Here is a 9827-nt window from a genome sequence, read left to right on the forward strand (position 1 = left end):
TACCATTCGCTTAACCCTCTCGTTATGAATGTGTCAAAGGAGGCTTTATCGTGAGAAGTCTTTGGAAGGAACATTTTCATATTCACTGCTGCTGTGCAGACTGTACACACAACACCGTTCTTAGACGTGTCAAATCATAACCAGTGGTACTTTTCAGTCCAGCTAGCTTGAAATGTTCTGCCCTTTGTAAGACTATTACTACCGATATCGCTGAAACTGACCGTATAAGCTACACTAGACACATTGCTACTACTAGGGCTACCTTTGTCATTTGCTTTCTCATTTACGTCACTAGCTCGAACATTACCACTAAAACTAAAAATACTCGGTTGTTTGTTTATCTGTCCTGTTTCGGTACCAACATGTGAGTTCCCATCTGTAAACTCAGTTCTATCTTTAGAGTTCTTAGCAGAAAAATAGTTTTCTAATCTTTTCATTGTTGAAGTTTTCGCCTCTGTTTCTTTCATTAACAGTCTGTTCAAGTTCAAAACAGTGATGCCAGATGCCTGATTTTAGATAGCGCACCAAGGGAAGCAAAAACTCAGAGACAATGTTACCAGATAGTGAAAATTTTGCTTTTCAGAATACTAGAAGTCAAAATTGGTAGTATTTAGTCTTCATTGACAGATTTCGGCACCATATTCCGAAATCTGAAACAGTGAAGCATTTTTGACTGATTACATGCACTTTTGTGGTCGAAATTTTCTATTCTCAATCTCTGGCTTGAACAGAAAGATATTTTTCTTAGTTTTCTGGTATGTCAGAGAATTAAATAAAAAAGGGAATTAAAGAAGATCTAACAAAAAAAAAACACTTGCCAATATCTAAGGTGGTATTTTACATTACTTTCTGGCTAATATGCTGAATTATTCCCTATCAACAATAGAAATTGTGATTAAAGAACTCAAAAAAGGAAGAGGTACTCAGTATACTGGTCTTGTAATATAGATAAGTTATAGAAAAACGTGGAAGTTAAAGGTGCATTTGACAAAGATAACAAATGTTAGAATTTTATAATGTAGAACTGAAAAGAAGAATGATCCTTGAAGGTCACATCTCTCGAAAATGTCATTTAGGTAAGTGACATCAAAGTTTACTCCTTTATACAATGATTTTATGACATTTCAATTCTAAGCTGCAAAAAGATATAAATTCTTAAACTTAGTTATAAGAACAAAATGGTTCCTAGCTTTCAAAATATAAATTAGAACGATCAAGTCAAAGATAAGAAATAAGACCGGCCGTTATCAATGCAACTATCTATAAAATTGCAGGCTAAATACAATGTTCTGAGCTTTTGTCATGAAACAGAAGTCAAAGACATTCATATGAGACGAATATTGTACTTGGCAAGGTCCTTCAACAGTTCCAATTGTAATTTTATTTGTGTTTTCCTTGTGATGAAATTCGGATTAGTTTCGTACATTTGTTAATCATATATTGTAGTTATCATCGACTAGTATTCAAGATCATTTTCAAAGTTAAACAAAGTTAAATAGGCCTCCTTCTATATTGCCCAAAATTTCCTCAAGAGCTTCATCTTCATTTTCATTGTCATTGGATGGTTTTTTAATGTCATACATGTCAATGGTAAATCTATTCAACATAGCGGGTGTAGGATCAAAGTCTTTGTAGCAGTTTCCCTGGCAATTTAGCCTAAGTTGGATGGTCACAGTAGAGTTAAGCATTTTGAGGTGCATCCTGTTTTGAATTTTGTACTTGAAAAGATTAATAACAGAAAACACGCTCTCGACGAAGGGTTTTGCTGACGGGTAAGCTTAAGACAGAAAGAGCAGCTTAAGCTATGTCGAACAAAGCTCAGCTTTTTCCACTCTTTTTTGTATTTTTTTTTTTCGAAATTTGACCACTTTTCCGTTTGTTTTTTCACGCTAAGGATAATGCACGCTTTAATAATTTAAAATTTAGGTCTCCATGGAACCTGGAATGCGATATGAGAATCCCTACGGGGTTCTGGAAATTCCACCCGTCTTTATAGAAAGATTCCTGAATCTGTCAGTAGTAGTTGTCAGTAAACAGTAGACTTTAAAATTTTGAGTTTTGTCATTGTTATTGTGAAGGCAAAATGCGCCTACTTTGCGCCGAATTTTCTTGAGATGCGCGGAATTGGCGCAATGCACCAATTTGAAAAATTCAATGCGCAAGCAACTCAAAAAGCGCCAAAATGGCACAAATGCGTACCACCTGGCAACTATGGTTTAAAATGATCACTAAGCAATGACGGTTTCGCCAGCGGATCCCACCCTTCATTTGCACTTTCGTTCACTTTCCAGGAAAAGGGGGCTTACGCCAAATCAAGATTAAATTTGAAGCCTAATTATGGCTGTAACTGTCAAAATCGACAGGTTCTTTTTCTGCTCGCCAGGAAGGAAAAGAAACTGATTTGCCTGATCTTTCAATAGAATCAGTCTTAAGACTGAAGATAACTGTAAAGTCTGCTTGTGATAATAATCTGAGCGTTACAGGGCAGACTTCAAAATTTCTTGGGGGGGGGGGCTGAGACCCTGCGGGCTTCACCCGGGGGGCCTCGCCCCCCCGCCCCCCCCCCCCGTACTCTAATTTTTATTATGTTTCAGGAGTATAGCTTATGCTCCTGAAACATAATAAAAATCCCCTCATTGAGTACTTTCACTTCGTGGCTGGTATTTTGAGGTGACCGGTTTGTGGCTGCACTCCTTTAGATATCAGTACATGCATTACAACAGGCAAACTATCGTTTTGCAAATGTTATCAATTACATTTTTGTGTCAAAATGTGCATTCTATTCATACAAATCGAAATTCACATCTAAGAGTCACATCACATCTTCTGAGAAAGGGGGGGATAGGTGTGCAACTCTAGTCGTTTCTACAGAAGAAATAGAGAAACAAAACAGTAGATTTTGACTGGGTTGGCTAATTTTGAAAAAATTATGAGTTTCATGAATCATGATAGCGTATGCGTTCTAAAAAAGAAATAGTGGAAACAGGAGTATAAAGAACTAGGTTCAACAGTGAATCCTATATTTTGGTTGAGTGGGGGGGGGGTAATCAACTTGGACAAACTGTAAAATATTGGATAAAATATGACATGTCGTTAAGTATTTGTATTATAGCAAGCCTCAGACCCCCTGAGTTTCAAGGCTTAAGGGGTAGGTAGCTTCTCCATATATTTTCAACTACTCAAGCTGTATAGATTTTTATAACTTGAAATTTTTAGTGCAGTAGCTTAAGGTATTCCAAACATCTTTGGAACATCTTGATGGTTTTTTAAAGTAAAATTTGGGTTAGTTCCTTTTTTGAGGGAAGTAGTAAATGAACTAAATATTCATTTGTCACTGCAGGTCCGCTTCAATGCTCTTATGATGAATAAATAGTAGTCACAGCAGTAGTATAACTACTCAATTTAATACAATTAGTCATTGTTATGATATTGTCGATTTTCTCTTTTTTAACCTGTATAGTCGTATATTTTTTTTATATTTTCATCTTAATGCCCTTAACATTACAAATAGTTGCGATAGAAGTAGTAACTGGAGCAATAGTAATAGTAGTAGTAGAAATAGTAACTGTTGCAGTAGCAGTAGTATTAGTAGTAGTGTGCACAGGGGCGAAACAACAGTATTTTCATTGGGGGGCAAGAGGGGTCTATATCCTAATATTCAAGCAGCATGGGCTATGTAATTATTTTTTCTCCTCTTTATTGGAGGGGCAACTGCCCCCCTTGCCCCTCCCAAACGACGCCCCTGAGTGTGCACATATTGCCTTTTGTTCAATTGATCATCTCCTTTAAGTATTCTCTGAGAGTTCCAACTTCTTACACAAATCAATTCTTAAGATACGCTATTTTGACAATCTAAATGCACATAGTCTGTTTTGTTAGTTTGAATTTGCCATCAATATTCTCTCAAAGTTTACCTTGTTAGACTTAGTCTTAATATTACTATTACCACAGTAATTTTGGTGATAGTAAAAGCAGTTACAGTGTCAGTGTTGTATTAGCAGTAGTAGTAGCAGTAGTAGCAGCAGTATTACTAGCGGTAGTAGCATGTTCATATTGCCTTTTGATTCAGTTGAACATCGCTTTCATGATGCCCCGGAAGTTTTACCTTGACGCCCTAAGCCGTTCCAAAAATATTGTTGATGTGCGCTTTTGACACCCTTTTCTGCTTAATACTCTAAAATTTGCAAGTTGTTGCAATTGAAGTAGTAGTTAGAGTAGTTTAGAAGCGGTAGTAACATAAGGAAAAGTACAAGTAGAATTAGTGTTATTAGTGACAAGCATATATCACCTTTTCTCAATTGATCTTCCCGTTTAATTATTCTCCGAAAAATTTAACTTAGTACCCAAATCAATTCTTGAGATACGCCCTTTTGACAATCTACATGCGCATAGTGTGTTTTGATTTATTTCAAATTCCCCCTCAATGTTCTGTCAAATTTTTTATCCTTCATACAAGTAACCTTAATTGTACTAGTATCATAGTAGTAGTGGTAGTAGTAAGAACAATAGTAGTAGTGTGCTAGGTGCTTATTTCAGGGGATATTGTATAAAACGAGAAAACCCTATATATTATAGACCTATAAAGTGACCAAGCAAGTTATATTTGGAGCCAGGGACAAGATTGTGTAATGCAATCAGACTGGTCTCAGTGCCCACACCTATTGTCTGGGCCAATCAGAGATTTATAAGGAATTACACAAGAATATGTGTACAGTTTCACGGGTTCATGCCTTACCATGGGTAGGTATCTATATATTTCACGACTGCAAGCCTTGTCAGACATGTTTTTTTAGGTTCAAAAGCCAAAACAAAATTTCGTCATATCGCATATTCAAAGGTTTAATACACTTTTCTGTAAAAAATATTGGTTTCAGTCGTAGGGTAAGATAATCATGTTTTTTCGTATAAATAATGTTTTTACTAAAAATACAAGCAAGCCGAGCATGTTTCATGAGTCAAAAATCGTCAAACACTACTAACGTCTCGGCTGAAGGTACCTTGCATCTTGTCCAAAATTGATAGCATATGGTGTTAGATATAAAAACATTGTACCTTTTGCATAAAAATAACTCTGTTTGCGAAAAAGATATTATACTGGCATAATTCTCCAATGAATGATCTTAATTGGTGATTGAATTATAGGGGCGAAACAGAAGTAGATTACATTTTGAATTGGACTGTATGAAGGTGGTTAAAAAGGGTTAAACTGCCAACCAGTTAAGGTAAACCCGAAGGGGTCGCTAACTCATAGGCAATTTTATTATTTGACCTAACTTAACTTCTCGGATGTGTTCTGTATAAAACACAAGTACCGTTTGAACAGTGTTGTCAATATAAAATATGCTCTAACATTATAGCATACTAAAATGTTGATACTAATAGAGATGTAAATGCCAAGAAAGGAACTTTAATAAAGAAATTCAGAACATTCCTTAGAAATCTTTAGAAATTAAGTAGTGAGGTGATTATAGGTTTGAAGCTTCCAAGGATCGCAATCATCAATGACCCTAATCACCAAGGACCTCAACCTCCAAAGGCCCCCTACCTCCAACCTCCAAGGGGCCCCTTACATCCAACTTTTTGGGCCCCTCCCTCCATTTTTTATACTGTTTTTGAAGTGTTTTTAACATTTTTTTATATTATCTTTTGAAAATGATAAATTTTTTCCACCTATTTTTTACATGTCTTCGAATGAGATAGAAAATACTTAAAACATAAGAAATTCACATTTAATATTTTCTAAATTCAAAATGAAAATGGTATAGATATTTTAGTCGTGACATTTATTATTAGAAAAATAATGTTTTTAGTACCACTTTTCTTTTTTTTTGAACTGAATTTTTTTTGGACTTCGAAATTATTCAACTTTTTTACGTATCTTAAAATGACATAAAATATGCTTGCGGCTCTAACAATCGTACTCTAGGCTTGCTCATAGACACGACGCGGCTTTCTCACTGGTACTCTATGACGGGTTATTGACACTACCTAGTTTATTGCATGTATTAAATCAGTATTTTCTACGTAGTGGAAGGATAAACACATAATTCATATCCTTAAAAAGTGAAGATGAAGCATTTTAAGAAAGTGTGTTCACATGATAGTGTTATTGTAGCATTGAATGCTGACATGGAGAAGTATTTGAACTATGAAACAAGTACAAGTGGTAGCACTATCGGAAACGTATGCATGCGTTGTCATGACAGTAAGAAATTACATTTCTTTGGAATACCTAAAAACTTCAACTCTTATGATGGTGGATATGTGAGATTGAGATCTCCGGAGATGATTGTACTGAAAGTGAATGCCAACATAAAAATAATAGTTGATAAGGAGGGACATCTTCTTGCTAGTGCTTGTGGTAACATTTTAGCCAGTGTTGAACCCTATCGTCAGCTTTCGGGTATTAGAATTCAAATGAAGGCAAAGGGGAAAAGAAAGGCCTACTTTTCTACTAATATCATAAACCATATCTTGTCTACATGCCGGAACTGTTACCTATGTAAAAATAATGTGATAATAGACAGTGAAATTGCCAGAAAAATAAAAAGGGCACTGGCAGAAAATATCACTAAGGAATATAAGGATGAATCGATGACAAACAAAGTGCCAGCAAACGTTACTAACATCATTGATCAAACAGTCAATGAACCAAATAATACCAAAGACGAAACGCATATTGAGCCTGTCAAAAAACACCCACCCAGACACATAGGCAAAAAGATTGAGAAAGGCAAATATGAATATAAATATATTTATTCAGACACGAAGACCGTCAAGGACCGACGTTTGAAAAAACGAAAATCCGTCAAAAAACAAATGCGAACAGAATGAGTGAGAAAAAAACACATACAAACTAATAGATTAAGACATAAAAACCGACAAAGACAGGCACTGATACACGCAAACATCCACCCACACACACACAAGCAGAGGGAGTGAGAGAATAGATTCAGCTGTAAAAAATCGACAAAGACAGACACTTAGAGAAGCAAACGCCCATCCAGACTCACAAGAAAAGAGAGTGAGAGAGTCAAAACACATACAAATATAAAGATTCAAAAGTAAAAACCGATAAAGACAGGCACTGGGGTAAGCAAACATCTATCCAGTCACATAAGCAAAGAGAGTAAGAGAGGTAAAAACACATGAAAATATGTAGATTCATACATACAAACCGACTAAGACAGGCACTGGGATGAGCAAACACCCGCCGAGACACACAGGCAAAGAGAGTAAGAGAGACAAAAACACACATACAAATACATAGATTCAGACATACAAACCAAGAAATACAGGCATGGGGAGAGGCAAACTCCCGCCCAGACAAATAGGCAAAGAGAGTGAAAGAGACAAAAACTCATGCAAATATATAGATTTTGACATAAAAACCAACAAAGACAGGCATTGAGATAAGCAACCAACCGCCCAGACACACAAGCAAAGGAAGTGAGAGAGAAAAAAACACATACAAACACATAGATTCAGACATACAAACCGACCAATACAGGCACTGGGACAAGAAAACACCTGCCCAGAGACACATAAAAAGAGAGGGTGAGAGACAAAAAAACACATATAAATACTTAGATTCAGACTACAAACCGAGAATGACAGGTACTGGGACTAGCAAACATCCACCCAGACACACAGGTAAAGAGAGTGAGAGAGACAAAAACACATATAAATATCGCTCAGACACACGAGTATAATGAGAGAGACATGCAAAAAAAGTTAGGTTCGCTTAAGTTCACTTTCACCTTTTCACTATCTTAACTGCTGCCATCTTTACACCTATAGTTATAGGTAGCACACTCCTTCAGACACACAGATATAGTGAGAGAGACATGCAAAAAGTTAGATTAATTTAAGCTCACTTAGCGCGCTAACTTTTTTTTTGCATGTCTCACTCATTATACTCGTGTGTCTGATCAATATTTATGTGTGTTTTTGTCTCTCTCACTCTCTTTATCTGTGTGTCTGGGCGGGTGTTTGCTAGTCCCAGAACCTGTCATTGTCGGTTTGTAGTCTGAATCTAAGTATTTATATGTGTTTTTTTGTCTCTCTCCCTCTCTTTGCATGTGTCTCTGGGTAGGTGTTTTCTTGTCCCAGTGCCTGTCTTTGTTGGTTTGTATGTCTGAATCTATATATTTGTATACGTTTTTGTCTCTCTCACTCTCTTTGCCTGTGTGTCTGGGCAGATATTTGCTTCTCCCAATCCCTGTCTTTGTCGGTTTGCATGCCTTAATCTATGTATTTGTATGCTTTTTTGTCTCACTCACTCTCTCTGCCTATGTATCTGGGTGGGTGTTTGCTTCTGCCAGTGTCTGTCCTTGTCAGTTTATACGTCTGAATCTATACTCTCACTCTCTTTGCCTGTGTGTCTGGGCGGGTGTTTGCTTGTCCCAGTGCCTCTCTTTGTCGGTTTGTTTGTCTTAATCTATGTATTTGTGTGCTGTTTTGTCTCTCTCACTCTCTTTGCCTATGCGTCTGGGAGGGTGTTTGCTTGTCCCAGTGCCTGTCTATATCGGTTTGTATGTCTGAATCTATATAGTTGTATTTGTCTTTGTCTTTCTTACTCTCTTTGCCTATGTGTCTGGGCAGGTGTTTGCATATTTCAGTGACTGTGTTTGTCGGTTTGTATGTCTGAATCTATATATTTGTGTGTGTTTTTGTCTCTCACACTTCCTTTGCTTGTATGTTTGAGTGGGTGTTTGCATATCTCAATGCCTGTCTTTGTGGGTTTGTATGTCTGAATTGTATGTTTGTATGTGTTTTTCTCTCTCTTACTCTCTTTGCATATGAGTCTGGGCAAATGTTTGCTTGTCCCAGTTCCTGTATTTGTGGGTTTGTATGTCTGAATCTATGTATTTGTATGCGTTTTTGAATCTCTCACTAGCTTAGCCTGTGTATCTGGGTGGTTGTTTGCTTCTCTCAATGTCTGTCTTTGTCGGTTTTTACGTTCCCATCTATACTCTTACTCTCTTTGCTTGTGAATCTGGTTGGGTGTTTGCTTCTCTCAGTGTCTGTCTTTGTCGGTTTTTACGTCTGAATCTATACTCCCACTCTCTTTGCCTCTGTTTCTGGGCGGATGTTTTCTTGTCCCTGTGCTTGTTTTTGTTTGTTTTGATGTCTTAATATATGTATTTCTATGCGTTTTGTCTAACTCACTCTCTTTGCCTGTGTATCTGGGTAGGTTTTTGCTTCTCCCAATGTTTGTCTTTGTTGGTTTGTATGTCTGAATCTATATGTATCTGGGTGGGTATTACCTTCTCCTTGCTCCTGTCTTTGTCGCCTTTTACGTCTGAATATATACTCTCATTCTCTTTGCCTGTGTGTCTGGCAGGGTGTTTACTTGTCCCAATGCATGTCTTTATCGGTTTGTTTGATAGAATCTATATATATATATTTGTTTTTGTCTCTCTCAATCTCTGGGCCTATGTGTCTGGGTGGGTGTTTGCTTATCTTAGTGCCTGTCTTTCTCGGGTTGTATGTCAGAATCAATATATTTATATGTGTTTTTGTCTCTCTCACTTCCTTTGCTTGTGTGTCTGGGCGGGTGTTTTCTTTTCTCAATACCTGTCTTTTTTGGTTTGTATGTCTGAAACTATATATTTGCATGTGTTTTTATTTCTCTCAATCTCTTTACCTATGTGTCTGGGCGGATATTTGCTTCTCCCAGTGCCTGTCTATGTCAGTTTGTATGTCTGAATCTATGTATTTGTATGCGTTTTTGACTCTCTGACTCTCTGTCCTTATCAATCTGGGTGGGTGTTTGCTTCTCTCAGTGTCGGTCTTTGTCAGTTTTTACGTCTGAATCAATGCTC

Source organism: Artemia sp. Qi Xiang Cuo, chromosome 17 (genome assembly GCF_049724085.1).
Source record: "Artemia sp. Qi Xiang Cuo chromosome 17, ASM4972408v1, whole genome shotgun sequence".
Lineage (NCBI taxonomy): Eukaryota > Metazoa > Arthropoda > Branchiopoda > Anostraca > Artemiidae > Artemia > Artemia sp. Qi Xiang Cuo.